Here is a 19,955-nt window from a genome sequence, read left to right on the forward strand (position 1 = left end):
TTTTTGGGCACCTGGATGGCTCAGTCAGTTAAGTAGCTGCCTTTGACTCAGGTAATGTTCCTAGTCTTGGGATGGAGCCTAGGTCTTCGGGCTCTCTGCTCCAGCAGGAAGCCTGTTTCTCCCTCTCCCTCTGCCTCTGCCTGCTACTCCCCATGCTTGTGTGTGTACTCTCTCTCTCTCTCTCTCTGTCAAATAAATAAATAAAATCTAAAAAAAAAAATGTTTTTAGTTTGCTGGAGCAGTATTATCTGATTTTACTCAGTTAACTTAAAGGGAATCCTGCAGTCTCCCAAAGCATCTACTTTATAATCAAGGAGCCATTCCAATGAGACATTGCCAACCTGTTCGCAAGTATATCTCAAACATCCACATCTGGTTCATAAGCTTCTATTTTTTTAAAAAGATTTATTTCTTTTATTATTTTAGAGAAGGAGAGAGAGAGAGTGTGAGCAGGGGGAGGGGTAGAGAGAGAGAGAGAAAGCCACAAGCAGATTCCCCATTGAGTGTGGAATCTGATGTGGGGCTTAATCTCACGATCCTGAGCCAAAATCAAGAGTGGGATGCTCAACTGAATGAGCCACCGAGGTACCCCTGGTTCATAAGCTTCTAATCATATGATTCATTTACAAGGTGAAGACATTCAACCCAACATATGACAAGCACTGACATCTGAAACCTTTTGGGTGGCAATGGCAAAAAGACTGCTTAATTAAGAAATGGTAAAGTGGTCTAAACACAGCAAGAGGGCAATGATTCAGCATTCATCCTGATTACTGATCTGCTTTCTAATCTACGGCTCATCAATTTCTTTCTTTTCTTAATAGCTAGTTTATTGGTTCTTGTTTCTCTTGAGGTTTGAGAATGGAAGAAAAGATGTCTATGAAAATTTCAGGACTGTGTCATTGATGCTATCTTTCTCCAGTGACTCACTTCAACATACATGACTACTGACCCAACATTGTCAGAGAAAGAAGGCTCCTCTATTACACCTTTGACTGCAGCTGGCATCATAAGATACAAGTAAGTTGAAATAGATGTGGGTGGAAGTGGGTGGAAAAACCACTATTTTAGAAATGTGATATGTGCTATAATGGAGAGTTGTACATATGTCCAAATTGCCCTGAAAGCACAGAGGACAGAGCAATTCAGGGCACTTCTGTTCTGCTTAGTGAGCAGGATTTGGGGCTTGGAAGGTGTCACAAAGAGGTGTGATACTTGGGGCCATTCTTGCCAGGCAGAGAGCTAAAAGGAAGTGGAGTGGAGGTTCTAGATTACTGGGCTCCACCTCCAGTGCTTTGAGTGGTTTGGCCGTGGGGCCTAAGAATTATAACTTCTAACAAGTTTCCAGGTCATGCTGATTCTGATTCACTTTTCTAGACCAAGGGAACAATAAAAATATAATTAGTTCTATGACAATGTCCTCCTTTCTTGCCATCAACAATTTGTAACACACAGACACATACACACACACACACACACACACACTGACCAAGGGAAAAGAGAACTTGGTATAGTGTCTGAAATTAATCGAGCCCTTACAAAGCATTCTTTTGAGATTTCAGCTTTGTCCTTGCAGGTTTAATAAAACAGCTCACTCAGTAATGTGCAGCTTCTTCATCTGCAGGAGGCCCTGTGGACTGCAGTTTGAAAGCTGGGATAAGGAGGAATTGAGAGGCACCTGGGTGGCTCAGTTGGTTAAGCATCTGCCTTTGGCTCAGGTCATGATCCTGAGGTTCTGGGATGAAGTCCCAAGTTTGGGCTCCCTGCTTAGCAGGGAATCTGCTTCTCCCTCCGCCCCTCCCCACTCGTGCTCTCTCTCTTTCATGCTCGCTCTCTGCCTCTCAAAGATCTTTAAAAAATTTAAAAAATATAAAAAGGAACAGTTGAAATGCAAGAACTAACAGTGCTCTACAGCATCGCAGAAGTGCAGATTCTGTTGTTGTCTGGAATGCCCTTGAAGGTGATGGAGCAGTTAGAATATTTAGAATATCATCTACTTTTTTCTAAGTTTAGGTTTTATTGATTATGAATATTTGAGAATTAATCTTTGCTTTCACTGTGTGTGTGAATGTGTTTATATGATTTGAAAAAACTAAATAAACAATTGTGATCTCCCAGTAGCTGGGATTTTGAAAATAGTTAAATTTGGTGGGGCTATGTCCAACATGGGTTGTGCTAGGGAAGCTTAAGGATTTATTTATTTATTTATTTATTTATTTATTTACTTACTTACTTACTTACTTATTTAAAGAGCATGAGCAGGAGGAGAGGCAGAGGGAGAGAGAGAGAGAATCTCGAGTAGACTCTGTGCTAAGTGTGGAGCCTGACTGGGGACTTGATCTCACAACCCCGAGATCATGACCTGAGCTGAAATCAAGGATTGGGTGCTTTAACCGAATAAGCTACACAGGTGCCCCAATTCTGGGGAAGCTTAGAACACCAAAGTCAAACAGAACTGTTCTTTAAGAATCTCTAGGGAAGTATTCCAGATTGAATAACTCAGAATTAAGGAAATAAACCCTAGGAGGAAGGAGATGAAGGCTGGGATAACTCTAACAACTAATAAGTAAGGGATGAGGTTTCTCAAAGACAGATCAAGATTTTCATACCTGAGGGTTAGTGTGACTTGAAGTGGTATGGTCCAGGGCTGGGAGGAGCCCTGAAATTTAAGCATGTCTTTTGCTTCACAGTAAATCCACCCATTACATTTCTTCACTTCATCAAAATCCAAGAAATGCTTCACCTCTCTCCTGAGTTTTATTTTTCTGTCTCAGGCAGGTGAGAGTCTCCACCTGGACAGACTGTCAGATCATCCCAAGCTGGGACTTAATTTTATCAAACTATAACATGCATATATAAAGGTTCATGTTTGAAAATTATACACGTTGATGAATTTTCACAAACTTAGCACATCCATAACTAATACTCCAGAAGGCCCTCCTTCCATCCAATCCCTACACCGTCCCTTCACCAAGGAATCACCATCCTTATTCCTACCTAGTAGAGTTGTTCTGTCTATAGACGTGCTTTATATGCATCTGTTTCTTTCTTTCAATGTTGTTTCTGAGATTTGTAAATGGTTCATTCTCAATAGTGTACCATATTGGTTGGTGTGTAATTACTACAACTTACTCTTCATCTAACTTTTGATGAGCATTTGGTAGTTTTGTGTTTTAGGCTATTAAAAATATTACTACCATGAACACTCTAGTATATATCTTTAATTAAGCTTCTGCATGCACATATTTGTATCATAGGAATGGAAATACTGCATTGTAAGGTACCCATATATTAAACTTAATAAATACTGCCTGTTCCAAAGTGCTTATACTAATTCATATTTTTATGAACTGGACATGGGAGTTATAATCAGTCTACACCCAGATCAAAACTTGATAGTATCCGACTTTTACATTTTAGCAATTCAGTTGATATGTTTAGCACCTCACTGTGGTCTTATTCGCATTTTACTTATGGTAAAATGGACATTTGGATATCTTCTTTTTAGTAAGGTGAGGGCTGGCTAGACACAAGAGCCAGGCAACAGGCAATGGAATATCATCCAATCAACTATTTAAAATTCTCAGAGAGCTATGTTTACTGTCTGAGGTCCCTGAGCATCACTCACGGGAGTGTTCTTTCTCATTTTGGAGGAAAATTTGGGATTAAAATAGTGTGGAGAATTTTCAGAAAATATAGTCTCCTCATAACAGTATAAACTATGATAGTAATTCTTATCTCATAGGGTTACAATAAAGACAAATGAATAAATATATTTGAAACTCAGAAATTTGCCCTGCTTAAATATACTTTTAAACTAAAATATAGTTAAAATATATTTTTAACAATATTGACAATATTATTATATATTATTATTATATTTTCTATTAAGGTCCTGAATTTCCTATTCCTACACGTAATTTGTTCTTTTCATGCACGCACTCACACACACACACACACACACACACAAGGAGCACAACATACTTTGAAAATTCCTGTGAGAAATCACTGTCCAGAAACAATGTTTACTTACTGTTTAAATGTTCTATCAGAAATCTGTTGGGAAAGATGGTAGAAGTAAAATCCTACCCCGCAGTATATCCACTGGGAAAAGGACAGTTGTAATCAAATGATGTCAGAAGCCATCATTTTTACCCAGAGGAAGTCATGAAAGTTGTTAGAACATTAGTTGCTTAAAAGGAATTATGTCCATAGACCTTGGTAGTCATTTGTGAGCAGTTGTCACTTTTTGTTGTTTGCCTTTTCTTTTTTAAGATTTTATTTATTTATTCATGAGAGACACAGAGAGACAGGCAGAGACATTGGTAGAAGGAGAAGCAGGCTCCCCACAGAGGGAGCCTGATGCGATGCTCAATCCCAGAACCCTGGGATCATCACCAGGGCCAAAGGCAGACACTCAACTACTGAGCCATCCAGGTGCCCCAGCTTTTTTTTTATATGAAATATTTCACACATACAGAAGACTATATATTAAAAATGTAAAGAATAATAATTTATAAAACCTTCATATTCAGGTTAAGAAATGGTACCTTGCCTTCATGTTTGAGGTCCCTGTTTTTCCTTAGCCATTCTTTACTCTATATCCACAGGTGAACTCCATTTGTAGCAATATTCTTTTCATTCCCATGACTTTCTTTATCTTTTAGCACATAAGTATTTATGATTAAAATTTATTATTTTTTTACATGGTTTTGAACTTTAATAAAATGATATTGTATTGTATGTCCTGTTCTGGAGTTTGTTCTTTTGGTTAAAGTTTTTACTACAGATTTTTCCATGTTAATTGTATAGTTGTAGTTCAGTCATTCATTATTCAGCATTCCTTTTTATAAATACACTGGAGTTTATTTATCTATTGTTCTGTGGATGAGCATTTGAGTTGTTTGTGGTATTTTACTAAAAAAATAATACTGCTCTATCAATTGTGTGTTTGTCTCCTAAAATATACATGTAAACATTTTGGGTTTTCACTAGGGAAGAACTTTCTGGCTAATCAATTGTGCATATTTTCAAGCCTTACAATTTTTTTCCAAAATGGTAGTAGAAATATACATGTCCAACAACAGTAAAGACCCATTACACCACAGCCTCACCAACAGTTGGTATTGTCAGATTTTAAATTATCTGCCAATTGTGTTAAATAAAAGCATATTTCATTGTGGTTTTAATTTGCATATCCTTGATTATTATTAGTAAGATTACCATGATTTCATATGCTTGTTGTCATTCACATTTTCTCTTTTGTGAAAGCCAGTTCAGTAATTTAGCCTACTTTTCTGTTGGGTCTTTTTTCCAATTGAATTACAGGAATTATTTATATAGTCTGCATACTAAATCCCTTGTCAATTCCAAGAGTTGTAAATATTTTATCTCTGCTTTGTCTTATCTTTTCATTTCTTCAGAAAATCATTTCATGAAAAAAAATTTAATTTTCATGTTGTAAAAATTCTGTAATGTTCATGATGCTTTCATCATTTGTATGTATGTATGTATTTATTTATTCATTTATTTATTTTTATTTATTTATGATAGTCACACACAGAGAGAGAGAGAGGCAGAGACATAGGCAGAGGGAGAAGCAGAGGGAGAAGCAGGCTCCATGCACAGGGAGCCCGACGTGGGATTCGATCCCGGGTCTCCAGGATCGCGCCCTGGGCCAAAGGCAGGCACTAAACCACTGCGCCACCCAGGGTTCCCTGTATGGTTTTTTTTCAAGATTTTATTTATTTATTTGAGAGAGAGGATGAGCAGGGTGAGGTGTGAGGAAGCACAGGGGCAGAGGGAGAAGCAGACTTCTCATTGAGCAGGGAGCTCCAGTAGGGCTTGATTCCCTGGACCCCTGGATCATGACTTGAGCCCAAAGCAAATGCTTAAACAACTGAGCCACCTAGGAGCTCCTCATTTGTATGTTTTTAAAAACAACTATTACTTTATACCAAAATTATAAAGACTTTTTACCCTATTGTCTTCTGTAAAGCACTAAAAGTTTTCAATTTGAAATTTAGGCCCATAATATACTTTGAATTGATTTTATCTTCTTTTATATAAATAGCCAATTGTTCTAGTGCAAATTTTAAAAAGATTTTATTTATTCATTTATTTGAGAGAGAGAAAGAGAGAGAGGGAGAAGCAGAGGTAGAGGGACGATTTATTTGTAGATTATTTTGCTTTTTTTATTTAGAAAATAATCTTATCTGAAAATAACAAAGTTTTTTACTTCTTTTGGAAAGTTATATTTTTATACCTATTTTCTTATGAACTGGCTGGAATTTCCAGTACAATGCTAATCAGAAGTCCTAAGTCTTGTTTGACTCTGATTTTAAAATAAATACTTTTAATATTTAACTGTGAAGTATAATGCTTTTTCCTGAGCTTTCTTTTTGGCAAATTCTATGTAAGAGTGTCCAGATTAGAGTTGTTGCAATTTGATTTTAGAAAATCCAAAACAAGAGTAGTTTATTGACACGGAGATGTATCCTATTATTTAAAATAGTACAGAAATAAGTGGTCCAATGATGGATACAGCAGTTACATAAAATCATGAGAAATGTAGTTGTTTAATCTTTTCCTCCACTATTCCTTACACAAATTTTCCTTTCAAGGTCATTTCATGGCTCCAAATAGTTGCTGGGTCTCCAGTCATCACAGCAACCATTCTAGGAGCAACAAGGAAGAAGCCAGTAAAAAAAAAGAGAGAGAGAGAGAGAGAGAGAGAGAGAGAGAGAGAGAGAAGAGAGAAATAGAATCAGTTTCCATTAGAAGGACTTCTAAGAAATCTTACATAAAATTTAACTTTATGCTTCATGGACAAACAACCAGCTACAAGTGAAATTAATAACATTTTGTTGTAGCCCACAGTGCTATTCTCTCCTCAATTGTAAGATTATTTACTTAATAAAGAAGGAGATTGCCTGTGAGGGCAAATCACAGTCTCTCTCTTTGTGAGGTTAAAGAAGATCCAAGCTATTCTTTGTTTGATAATATTTTTTAAATATCATAAATATACATTGAGTTATACTGAGTGTTTCTATGCATCTACTCAGATGATCACATTTTTTCCCCTTTCACCTGATAATGTTGTGAATTACATTAATCGATTTTCTAATTTAAATGCAGTTGTACACCCAGGATAAACTCAACTTGGTCGTGATATATCTTCACTTTACACTGTTGGAATTGACTTGCTAATATTGTGTTTAGGATTTTTTCAGATACATTAAAGAGTGAGATCAATTTGCAAGTTTCCTTTTTTCATTATGTCCTTACTGATTTGGGTATCAAGGTTATACTATCTCATAAAATTAATTAGAGGGAGTTATCTATTGTTCAAGATTATAGTTATCTGTATCTTGAAGTTTGGGTAGAATTTTCTAGTAAAACTAGTTTTCATCTTGGGATTTCCCTCATAAGAGTTTTAACAATGAAGAGTATTATTTTTTTGAAATTATTAATTGTTCTGTTTCTGAATCCTTTAAATTTAAAATAAGGATTTTTCTCGACTCATTTATTTTTCTAAAATTTAATAAGTGATTTGCTTACTAGGATTATGAAATACAGTGTACATCTCAAAATCCAAGTTAGGGCTATGGTAGTTGGTCTTCTATTCCTAGAGGAAAGATTTTAAAACTTTTCAGTAGAATCAGCCTCTAGTCAGTCCCAGGATCAAGGTGAATAGGGCTTGAAAGTATCTAATAAGCTCTACCCTAACCAGCAGATGGAACTTAAGCTGCTGCCTACACTGCTCTTCTCTTGTGTAACCTAGCTCTCTGACTCACTTCTCTTCTGGGTCTAAATACACTTAATTCCCACACTATTTGGAATTAAGCACTGAGTGTTCATCCACTTTGTGTAGATGATGTTTTCTCTTCCTTGAATACGTTCTATCCACTTAACTTTCCATCCCAACCACTTGGACCTCTACTCTTTTCTACTTTTTCTTTTCAAACTCCTGCTCATGCATCTTTTCCACTGGGAGGTCTTCCAGGACATAAACAGAGTTGGACTCTGTCTTTCATGTTATCATTATACCTACTACTTATCCCTATCACTTCACCTGTTACACTTGGTATTTTCAAAACTTTTTATTGAGTTATATCAGAAATGTACGTATCACTAGTATACAGATTTATGAATTTTCACAAACTGTACATACATTGTTTTATATTTTTGTATCTTGGTTCCCCCTTATCAGACTCTAAGCTTATAGTAGCTCTCTGTAGTAGTAGTTCTCTATAAGTAGCTCTCTCTAGGACATATCACAGTGGCTGGAATAAATACCTGGTAATAAGCAAATGACAATTTTCTTTTTTTTAATGAATTAATTTATTCATTCATGAGAGATACAGAGAGAGAGGCAGAGACATAGGCAGAGGGAGAAGCAGTCTCCCTGCCGGAAGCCCAATGCAAGACTCAATCCCAGGACCCTGGGATCATGACCTGAGCTGAAGGCAGATGCTCAACCACTGAGCTACCCAGGTGCCCCTCTTTTTCCTTTTTGTCTATCAGTTATGATTATCCAGCAATTTATTAGTCCCTCTTAGCATTGGGGATTTGCTACTGTTATTGCCATTTGCTGATGAGAAAACAGTTTCTGTTTCTTGCTTAAGGTAACTTAAGTTGGAGATTGAATTATTGGCCCCAATATTTAATCCCTTTTGGTAATCAGGCCTGATGGCACATACTTTTCCTGTTTTTCCTATCACCATGGGAAGAGTCTTCTTCCCTAAACTCTGACTGTGGGCTCAACCATGTAACTTGGTTTAGCCAGGTGGAGATTTGGAGCCGGGGTGGTAAACAGAAATGTGCTTCAGTACTTAGTCAAGCACTTTTGTGCCTCTCATTGCCATGAAAAGAGCTTTTCCTGTGTGGCTGCTCCCCCCTCAGTCTGAGCTCTAGAATGAGACATCATTCTAGAATGGGCTAACTGGGCAGCCCCGGTGGTGCAGCGGTTTAGTGCCGCTTGCAGCCTGGGGTGTGATCCTGGAGAACGGGGACTGAGTCCTGCATCGGGCTCCCTGCATGGAGCCTGCTTTTCCCTCTGCCTGTGTCTCTGCCTCTCTCTCTCTCTCTCTCTCTCTCTGTGTCTCTATAAATAAATAAAAATTTTTAAAAATCTTTTATATATATATGTATATATGTATACATATATAGAGAGAGAGAGAGTGGGCCAACCAAACTCAGCCTGGATCAGCTGACCTGCAGACACAGATGATTTAACTGAGCGTTGCAACCCAAAGTTTGAAATAGTCACATGCCACTGATAATGTACTTTACTGTTACACGGCATTAGCTCTCATTTAGCCAATGCTAAAAATAGATTTTACTGGCCCTCAGATCATGTCTTCAAGCATGGTGAAATTCTCCTTCAATTATGATGCATTTCCTAATCGTCAGTTTAGAATTTAGGACTCCTGCCCTTGAGTCTTCTATGTTTCTGCTTTAATACAGAATTTTTTAAAAATATATTTAAAAACGTATTTACTCTCCATTGGATACCAAATGTGGTCACTCATCCTCTAAGTGGGGGTGATTTTTTAAAAAGATTTTATTTATTTATTTATTTATTTATTTATTTATTTATTTATTTGAGACACAGAGAGAGAGAGACAAAGACATAGGTAGAGAGAGAAGCAGGCTCCCCATGGGGAGCCTGATGCAGGACTCCACCCCAGAACTCCAGAAGTACAACCTGAGCCAAAGGCAGATGCTCAACCACTGAGCCACCCAGGTGCCCTGGTGGGGATGATTTTTGTGACATCAATCCATTAAACAGAGGTCTAGCTTCTTGGTTAGTGATTACTAGATTTAAATATGTCTACTGTTTTCAATGCTATAATTTGAATTGACAGACACCCTCCTTGGAAGTCAGCCCTCAACCTACATTAAGTTCTTTCCTTATCCAGTTTACTCCTTTCTCCTCTTGAGTCCATCGCTGAGGACTCACTGTGCCATAAGAGATATTTAACCTGGACAGGTTATGACAGCCATGGTAGTTCTTAATAGAAATTAATCAGTGGGGCTTCCATCTAGTTCACTGTAGGTTCAAGAAGTGGAATTTAGGGGTGTGTGGCTGGCTCAGTTGGTACAACATGTGATTCTTGATTTCAAAGTCTAGAGTACAAGCCCTACATTGGCCATGGAGATACTTTAAAAAAATAAAATATATATTTAAAAAAAAGAGAAGGATTTAATCATCAAGAGTAATCACAGGGCTCTCCGATGGCTGGTTTTGCTCGATTCCAAGCCACTTGGTCTCATGGAAAAGAAATTACTATCTCTGCAGCCTCATGTCCACATATGTACACCTCTAACATGCTTCAGTAACTGATTCCACAATAAATATATAATCTTTATAGTAGCCCAGAAATAGGAGAATGAGGGCTAAATGCTCAGTTTTATACTTCTTGCTCTATAATCATTTCTGCCATCAATGACACACGTCCTCTTGTTTTCAATGTTAGGTATTGAGTGTTGAATTTATCTTATTCCTTATGCCCGTGGTTTTCAAACATGAGTGACATCAGAACCACCTAGAAGAGATGTTAAACTACAGATGCCTTAGCTACCCCCTTCCACAAGAGTTACTGACTTAATATTCTGGGGCGGGCCCTAAGAATTTGCATTTCTAACAAGTTCCAAGTGATGCTGGCACTGCTGGTTCAAAGCACCACAATTTGAGAATCATTGCCCAAATTTATGATGCACTAAAATCATAAAAATCTATATAATATCTCTCTACAGTCTTACTTACTTATTTCCCCATCTCCCTCACATAGGTCAGGTTGAAACAGACTCGGAGGGGGAGTTGCATGAAGAAGGTTTTTGGTGAGAGGTCTCAGGAGATACCCTACTTCGGAGGTGGGAAAAGGTAAGACTGGGCAGAAAGACAAGCTGACCCACAAAGGTTTCCAGGCTTTGGAAACCCTTTGAGGGTGCTCTGGAGCTGAGAAAGCTGTTCAGAATTATCCCCAGGTGAGAAAGTTTGGCCCTTGTATTCCCACATCAGTCAATCATTGGCTGCAGGCAGTCACCAGGAGGAAGCATTACCTTGAGTGAGGCAGTTCTCTGATGCCAAAGTAGTGCCCAGGAGAGATTGCTGTCACTGGCAGAAATTCCCAGCATCTAGAGGATGGAAGATTTTACTCCAAAGAGAGTTCTGTATGTGTTGACCTCCATGGTTATTTATGATGTATATTATTCAGTGAGTAAAACAGGTTTAAGAAACATGTATACAGTATCATTCCATTTTTTAGAAAACAAACATCTAAGCTAGAGAAAATAAAGGAATACAGGAGAGATTCAAAAACAGAGAGCCCTGGGACACTCCAGTATTTTTGTGAAGCTGAGGTTATGTGCAGCTCTGGTCTTCTGTGCTGTCAATTGATTACAGACCTTTCGGCTCCCACGGCAAGCAAATGGAATAATAATAGCAGCTGACACTTACTGAGTGCCTACCGTTTGCCAGGTCCTTTATACAAATACTCACTTTGATCCCTCTGAAAATCCTATTAACTGAGTACTATTGTTGAAATTCCTTACATAACAAAGAAATGAAGCTTAAAGAGGTTAAATGACTTGCTCAAGGTTATGCAGCCAGTAAGTGGAGAAGTCAAGATTTGAACTCAGCAAGGCTGACTGCTTGGCTGCACAACTTCTCTGCCGTCCTAAGGGAAATGGGGCATCCAGTTCAAACACCTGACTGAAAAGTCTTCCCACCTTTGTGACAGCAAAGTTGAGGGAGGCCCCATGGACAGGCCCCAGATGCAAAGCAGGGTGAAGAAGTTGGAAGCCCAGCCTTCAGGAACTAAAGCCTTGTTCTGTTTCCAAGGAGTGAGAAGCACTTGAGCTGACATGGGAATGTGGGGGGCAAAGGCTTGTGTGATGGGTGATGATCTGAGATTAAATGGAAACCTGTCATTCACTCATTCAACCAATCAATATTAATTGAGTATTTATTATATTCTGAGTATTAAAGGAGCTAGGGATACAGTGACTGTGTGCTGGTCAATGTTAAGCAACTGGCTTCCTATCAATCAATAAATCAATCAATCATTTGTTGATTTCCATGGTCAAAAAAAAAAAAAAAAAAGAAAACAAACATCTGTTATTTTTATAAATTCTTGTATTTGAGTTTGGAAAAGAACGTAGGAAGATAAATATTGGGCTCTTTATACACAATACTTCAAGGGAATGGAAATGTGAAAGGGAGGAGATTGAATGAAATTATTAACTATTTTCTTTATATTTGTGCTGTCTTAATGATTATGTTGACATGTCAATTATACACTGTTATACTTAATTAGAAAACAAATACAAGGTAGCTTACTCATATTACAAAAGAAAGACACCTCCAGCTCAGAATTCTTTTATAATCCAAATTTCTTCAGTGTATGTGAAATATAAATCAATTAAAAACAAAAAAATAAGTTTATAGGCTTTCAAACAGCGTATGTAACAAGATTTCCAGTGTTGAATAAGTTACCTTTCAAACAGCCATTTTTGACTTGAAGTGGAACCTTACATTTGTCTTTATGGAGATTTTCCATCTCCCTGCAAGCCATACAGAGTGTCCTGGTTGTTCAACATGCTCTCCAGTACTAAGTTACAGAAGCCCTGAACACTTTAGACATTTTTATGCGGATATAGAGTCACTGAGGTTTTATTTTGCATTTCTCTGATGGCTGGTGACATTGAGCATCTTTATATATACTTCTTGGTCATTTGACTTTCTTCTTTCTTTCTTTCTTTCTTTCTTTCTTTCTTTCTTTCTTTCTTTCTTTCTTTCTTTCTTTCTTTCTTTCTTTCTTTCTTTCTTTCTTTCTTTCTTTCTTTCTTTCTTTCTTTCTTTCTTTCTTTCTTTCTTTCTTTCTTTCTTTCTTTCTTTCCCTTCCTTCCTTCCTTCCTTCTTTCTTTTCTTTTCTTTTCTTTTCTTTTCTTTTCTTTTCTTTTCTTTTCTTTCTTTTCTTTTCTTTTCTTTTCTTTTTTCTTTCTTTCTTTCTTCCTTCCTTTCTTTCTTTTCTTTCTTTTCTTTCTTTTCTTTCTTTCCCCTTTCTTGTTGCAAAAAGCTTTATTGTCTGCATTTCCTCCCAGCTTGGGCGAGGGCTCCAGAGCAATTAAAAAGCGGCCTAGTAGCTGCAGAGCGAGGCTCAGGCAAAAGCCCTGGCACCGGGGGCCCGCCAGAGGGGCCCCTCCAAGGCAGCTGGGCTGGGGGCGCGCTCTCAGGCCAGAGGCTGAGCCTTTCACAGGGCCGCCAGCCCGAGGAGGCGAGGCAGGTGGTCTCCATCTTCTCATCTTGATGAATCTCCCGTCCTCACCTGGGAAGCGGTTCTCCCGGCAGTCACAGAGATGGGGCCTGGGGACAGAACCCCAGGGGCCCAGCTCAGGCTCTTCGCCAGGACCGCAGCGGCTTCGGTGGGGGGAAGGAGGCTTCAGCACGCGCAGGAGCTCGCCGAGGCCGAGGCGCGGGTTCTGCTCGGCCTGGGCCTGGGTGGCTCAGCCGCTGCGGGGGTGGGGGGGGTCGCGTGCCCCGGAGCCCCTGGAACCCCGCGGAGGCAGCAGCCCAGAGAAAGGGGGGGCGGGTGGCTGCTGGGGCCTCCGCGTTGGCCCAGGGGGTTCCCAAGGCTGCAACTGGGAAAGATGTGGAGGGCGGTCGGGGCCGGCCCGGCGGGAGGCGCGTGCCTGGGTGGGGTGGGCTGCGGGCGGGCACTGGGGAGGCGCAGCCAGACGGGGGGCGCCCTGGGGCGCCCGCGCACCATCTTCTTCTATTTTTTTTTTTTAATTCATTCATGATAGAGAGAGAGAGGCAGAGACACAGGCAGAGGGAGAAGCAGGCTCCATGCAGGATGCAGGGAGCCCGTCGCGGGACTCGATCCCGGGACTCCAGGATCGCGCCCTGGGCCAAAGGCAGGCGATGAACCGCTGAGCCACTCAGGGATGCCCCCTTCTTCTATTTTTTAAAGATTTTATTTATTCATGAGAGACGCACACAGAGACAGAGAGAGAGAGAGAGAGGCAGAGACAGAAGCTGGCCCCATGCAGGGAGCCCGATGCGCCCGACGTGGGACTCGATCCCGGGTCTCCAGGATCGCGCCCTGGGCCAAAGGCAGGTGCTAAACCGCTGAGCCACCCAGGCGTCCCCCGATCTTCTTTTATGAAGTGTCCCTTCAACTCCTTTGCTATTTCTCAAAACAGGTTTCCCTGTCTTCCTGATTTCTATCATTCTTTGTATATTTTTCACACAAGTGAAAAATCAGCGTTGTGAAGGTCTTTCCCCACTTTGTGCCCTACTTTTTTTCACTATGTGATGAACAGAAATTCTTTTTTTTTTAAAGTAAACTACGCCCAAATGGGACTCGATTTCACAACCCCGAGATCGAGTCGCATGTTTTCACCAACTGTGTCAGCTAGGCACCCCAGTGAACAGAAATTCTCAACTTTCACAAGTCTAATTTGTCAGTTTTTTGCGTTAAGTTTTTTGGTGTAGAAATCTTTGTGTACCCTAAAGTTAGGAAGAGTCTGCTATATTTTCCTCTGGAAGCTTCTTTGATTTTTCTTTCACATGTAAGTCTTTGCTCTGTGTCAAATTAATTTTTTTTTATGGTGTCAGGTTAGGTGTAACATAGTGTGTCCCTTTAAGGATTGAGTGTGTGTGTGTGTGTGTGTGTGTGTGTGTATTTAGAACAGTACCTGACAGCCACTGCTATCTAAATGTTAACTATTATTACCATTATTATTCACTATTTCTAACTTTATTAATTCTCCACTGACCTTTTAACCCTTATTTTCTTAGCCATAACACTTCTTAAATTTTATATTGCTTCATTATTTAGTATCCAGGTGCTTATTTTACTCCACTTTTAAGTTCTGCTATAATGTAAAGCCCTTTCAGGGACTGTTTTTCTGCCTTTTAATTTGCTTCTTTTGTTTGCTTCCAAACTGGATTTTTTTTTTTTTTAATCTGCCTTTTAAAAGCTTTCCTCCTTCCTCTCTCCTTTTATTCTTCCTTTTTTCTCCTTTCCTTCCTTCGAAGCTTCCTCTCTTCTCTGGCTTTCCTTCTCCTCCTCCTTTTCCCCTTTCTTTCTTGTTTGTCACACCATGCCTCTCACCTTTCTCATGATACTTTGGTAATATTTCCTGAGACATTTTTTCTTTCATTTACTGTAATATGAATAGTTTATATTTCCCCATAGAAATAGAGAACATTGCTCTTTTTTTTGTATTGTGTTATTATATCTGATATTTGGGCTGACTCCTCATGGATGGCAATGTTGCCTATTTCCTTGGGGAGATTTTTTTTTAATTTATTTTATTTATTTGAGAGAAAGAGTGCAGAGAGAAAGAGAGAGAGAAAGAGTGGGGAAGGGGGTGGCGATCTCAGGACCCTGGGATCACAGGCTCCAGCTGAAGGCAGATGCTTTACCAACCAGGCCACCCAGACACCCCCCACTCCTTGGGAAGATTTTAGTATATATATTTGAGAGGTCTTACTTTTCCATATATTCCAAGAAATTAGCCACATCTGCATCTGTGTCATCAGCACTGAGTCTTTGGCCTTTCCTTAATGTTCACTGATAAGGTACACTGGCCATTTGAAAGAGTTTCCTTTTTTTTTTTGTAAACTATCATTTGACATTTATATTTTATTTTTGATTATGTGTTTAAAATGGAGAGGTGCCTGGGTGATTCAGTTAGTTAGGCAGCTACCCCTGCTCAGGTCAGCCCTAGGGGTCAGGCTCCCTGCTCTGTGGGGAGTCTGCTTCTTCCTGACCTTGTGCCCCTCTCCCAAACTTGCATGCACACATGCTATGCTCTCTCTCTCTCTCTCTCTCTCAAATAAATAAATAAATAAAATATTTAAAATGATAAATTAGTCCCATCAAGAAATTAATGTTTGATAGTAACATTTGAAAAATATTTTATAATTTTTAAATCCCTTTCAAAATTAAAAAAAATGTTGAGATTGCTTTCCAAATTTCAAAATAGAATTTTTATTGTTACAAATATTATTAATAGCTGCTTAGAAGAAAAAAACCACATCATTCCTTTAAAAAAATATGGGATGTCTTCAACTGCCAATTAAAAGAAAAAATGCAATCAGGTTTTATACATTCAGATAGTATGTAATAGTGAAAAAAATAAAAGGAACTAAAATTTTATAGTTTGTAGGCTCAGGTTCAAGCTTAAATTTTGTCACTTATTAAATATAAGCTTTTCAAAATGAGTTTCTCTGAGTGTCAGTTTCTGTATTTGGAAAATGAGGATAAAAATAACTACCTGAATAAGCTCATGCATTATTACAAGAACCAAACTGGATGATATGTAAAATTCCTTGTAAATGGAAATTGGTATGCCAATTAAAGTTGTTTTCTCAACACTAAAGTGAGAACTGAGCGACTTAGTTGGAAAAATTTGACACTTGGATCTTTAAAAACAGTTTGAAATGAACAGAGAGGCCACAACTTGGGCTAATGTCACTTCATCTCAGGCTCAGGTGTTCAGTCACCTAGTACAGGAGGTGGAGGTGAAAGGTAACACTCAGTGGTGGCACCTTCTGCTTCCCTCTCCTCTTTCCCAACTTTAGTTTTCTAGACAATTAAAAAAGAAAAGGAAAGCAAGTAAAGGAACTAACCTTGATAGATGAGGCAAAACACTGTGAGGGTACATCATGTTCTACTAGAAATCAATTATTGTCACAAAACGACTCATTATGTAACAAACACCAGGCATCTTAACTATCTTTTCTTTCAAAGAAGAGGTGATTGAAACCGGACAGACACACTAACTAAGACCCATCAGGTGAAACAGAACTGTTTTCTTCTTAATTGTCTCTGAATCTGAGTCCTGTTATTTCATTTGGTGTTATTTCTCTATTACTAGTCAATTGTGGTTGTTGCTGTTAAGGCAGTTTACATAGACAAACTAAGAGTAGGGTGGGGGGACATCCGAAGTCTGAGCTTTCCTGACTTGGACCTAGACTCTTGGTTCCTAAGTGTAAGTCAGTGCGATCAAGATGGAAAGTTATTGTGTGCATGTGTGTGTGTTTAAAGATAGATAGATAGATAGATGATTGATAGATGGTGATGACAGATAGATAGATAGATAGATAGATAGATAGATAGATAGATGATAGATAGATTGATTTAAGAGGTAGAGGGACAAAGGGAGAGGGAGAGAGAACCCAAGCAGACTCTGCACTGAGTGCAGAGCCCAACATGGGGCTCTATCCCAGGACCCTGAGATCACAACCTGAGCCGAAACCAAGAGTCAGATGCTTAGCAGACCTTGCCACCCGGGTGCCCTGAAATTACTGCATTTTGCCAGCACAGTCCTGGTATAGCATCAAACCTTGGTTCAATCTAGTTCAATCTCATCATTCTTATTTTATTTTAAAGGTTTTGCTTATTTGAGAGACAGAGAGAGAAAACAAGTGGTGGGGAGGGGCAGAGGGAGAGAAAGAGAGAGAAGCAGACTCCCTGTTGAGCAGGAAGCCTGCTCCAGGGCTTCCTGGGATCATGACCTGAGTTTAAGGCAGACATTTAACTGACTGAGCCACCCAGGCACCCATCATCATTCCTTTTTTTTTTTCCTTGTGAATTCATGCCAGAAAGCATGGGCCACTGAGTGAAAAGATAGTGGTTCAGAGCCCAAGCACAGAATCCAGAATTTATGTGGGTTCAGATTTCACTTCTTAACCATCTAGATTATGGTAGGTCACTTGATTTCTTTTGACCTCCTCTTCCTCATCTCCAAATTGAAGACATTTACAGTACCTGGTTCTTAGAATTTGCTGAGCATGTTTCATTAATGTTTCAAATTAATGAAATTAATTTGTGTAGCTATATATTAAACCATGTCTGGCACACAGTAAGCATCATTATTATTAGCTATTCTGGAATTTAAATTCAAGTGACTTGCTAAACTCATACTATTTTTACAATGAAAAATGTTTGGGATTTCAGCTGGTCAAGTTCCCTGGCTTCTAATAAGACAGTACTCCCCCACAACAAATAGGACTGTTTATTCTTCCTTTTGCTTCAGTACCTTTATTAAATTAGTCCATGTTTAAATCTAAAGCAAAACCAAACACATTTAGTAATGGTGGATAGTTCTTGCTAAAAATACTTACCTCAGTCTTTGAGTCAAGCTGGAGTTTCCTGTGGAGGCCAGATGCCAAAAGCCTGCTGAGAGAACAGCATGTGATGAAATCTGCAGAAAAGACCAAAATGATCATATCCTGGAAATGCATTTTGTCAGAGCCCATCCATTCTCCTCTTCCCACAGCCTTGGGCTGTGACCACTTAATTCTCAGGACACTATGATACAACATTATTGATGACAAACTCTGGACTCTCTAGTGAGGGACTAGAAGAAGGGAGGTAGCAAACCTAAAGATTCTCTTTCCCCCTTTCTTTTTATTACACATTTCTTTTTATTTTATGGAATTTCTCTGGGTCTGAAGTGAGGGGCATGCATATAAGGCAGGTGTGCACTTATACTGCAGTGCACTTATATTATAGAGCAGTGATTCTCAAAGTGTGGTCCCCAGACCAGCAGCATCAGAGTCACTTGGGAATTTGTATGAAATCCAAACACTTAGCTCCATCCCAGACTGCTGACTCAAGAACTCTGTTTGTGGCCCTTAGAGATCTGTGTTTGTTTTTTAAATGTTTTTCGTTTGTTTGTTTTTGTTTTTTTAAGTAAACTCTATGCCCAATATGGGGCTTGAACTCAACAACCTCAAGATCAAGAGTCACATACTCTACCAACTGAGCCATCCACACACCCTAGATTTGTGTTCCTACAAGTCCTTTGGTGATACTAATGCATGCTCAGTTTGAGAGCCAGGAACAAGAGGTTGGAGGGCCTGGTCTCCAGGGCTGGCTCTGCAATTCATTTCTTCTATCACCTTGAGATAAACTTTATAGCCTCTCAGAAACTGAGCCCTCCTTTTGCTAAAGATAAATGGAAATATTGGGCCCCTGGCCAGAAGATAATATGTAAGAGTACCTCATAAATTATCAAGTGATATAGACATGTATCTTTTACCAGAGCCTTTTGATATGGGAACAAGAGAAGGAAATCAGAAGAGGCTTTGATGAGACTGAATGAGACTGAATGATTTTTTAAAAAGAAATAAAGACAAAATAACGATAGGGTTCTCAGAGTTTGGGGCTACTTTTCACAGGCAGACCAGACTAGGCCAATCAGAACAACTGATAGGGTGGTGCCCAGAAATGTAGGAGGCAATTCTAGAGTTATATGAAGGTAGGGATTCCACTTGGGGAGAAGTGAACAATGTTAATTCCTTCTCCCTTTGAATTTAATTGTATACCTATAACCCACATTAGAGTGCCTCTTTCTTTGTGGTAGAATGAGGGTAAGAGGTAGCTTGAGTCACTCCTAAGAATGTGGAATCACAGTCAAGAAAAGTTAGCTTGAGGAAAATACCTTTATAAAATTATAGCTGGCATAAGGGAAGCCTGATTATTTGGACCCCAGGAAAATATATTCTTTCTGAGCTTAAAAGAATATATTAGCATCTTCCTGAATCCAGATTGAAAGACTCAAGCTAATTCTCTAGTTATTCAAAAAAGAAGCAAATTTCCAGTGACAATAGGGCTATTAAATGTACCAGTTGAAAAGGAGAATAATGTGTGCCTCGCTGAGCCAAATTTCAAATCAAGATTCTTTCTTAGTATCAATCATATTGGTGGTGCTATCTGTTTCTATACATTTCTTGTAAATTACTGATGTGTGTCATTGGATTTTATAGAAATATTTAAAATATAATATCTGTGTATGAAATGTCTTTGCTCTAAAATGATCTTTTCAAAGACTTAAGTGACAACACATGAATCCAAACTATTTTTTTCATAGACTAAAAATACTGTTTGTAAGAATTGCTAGTTATGTTCTTTTTCTTTCAAGGGTCTTTT

The 19,955-nt window shown here is 38.9% G+C and overlaps 1 long non-coding RNA gene across 4 annotated transcripts in view; it reads left to right on the forward strand.

The window, feature by feature from the left end:
- Window positions 1-19,955, forward strand: part of LOC111091981 — a 94,586-nt gene that overhangs the window by 31,793 nt on the left and 42,838 nt on the right. For all 4 annotated transcript variants that reach the window (XR_005376718.1, XR_005376715.1, XR_005376716.1 and 1 more), the window contains 2 exons: window positions 854-1,020; window positions 10,797-10,888. This is a non-coding gene — a long non-coding RNA (uncharacterized LOC111091981). The remainder of the gene's footprint in view (window positions 1-853; window positions 1,021-10,796; window positions 10,889-19,955) is intronic.

Source organism: Canis lupus, chromosome 23 (genome assembly GCF_011100685.1).
Source record: "Canis lupus familiaris isolate Mischka breed German Shepherd chromosome 23, alternate assembly UU_Cfam_GSD_1.0, whole genome shotgun sequence".
NCBI classification, from domain to species: Eukaryota; Metazoa; Chordata; class Mammalia; order Carnivora; family Canidae; genus Canis; species Canis lupus.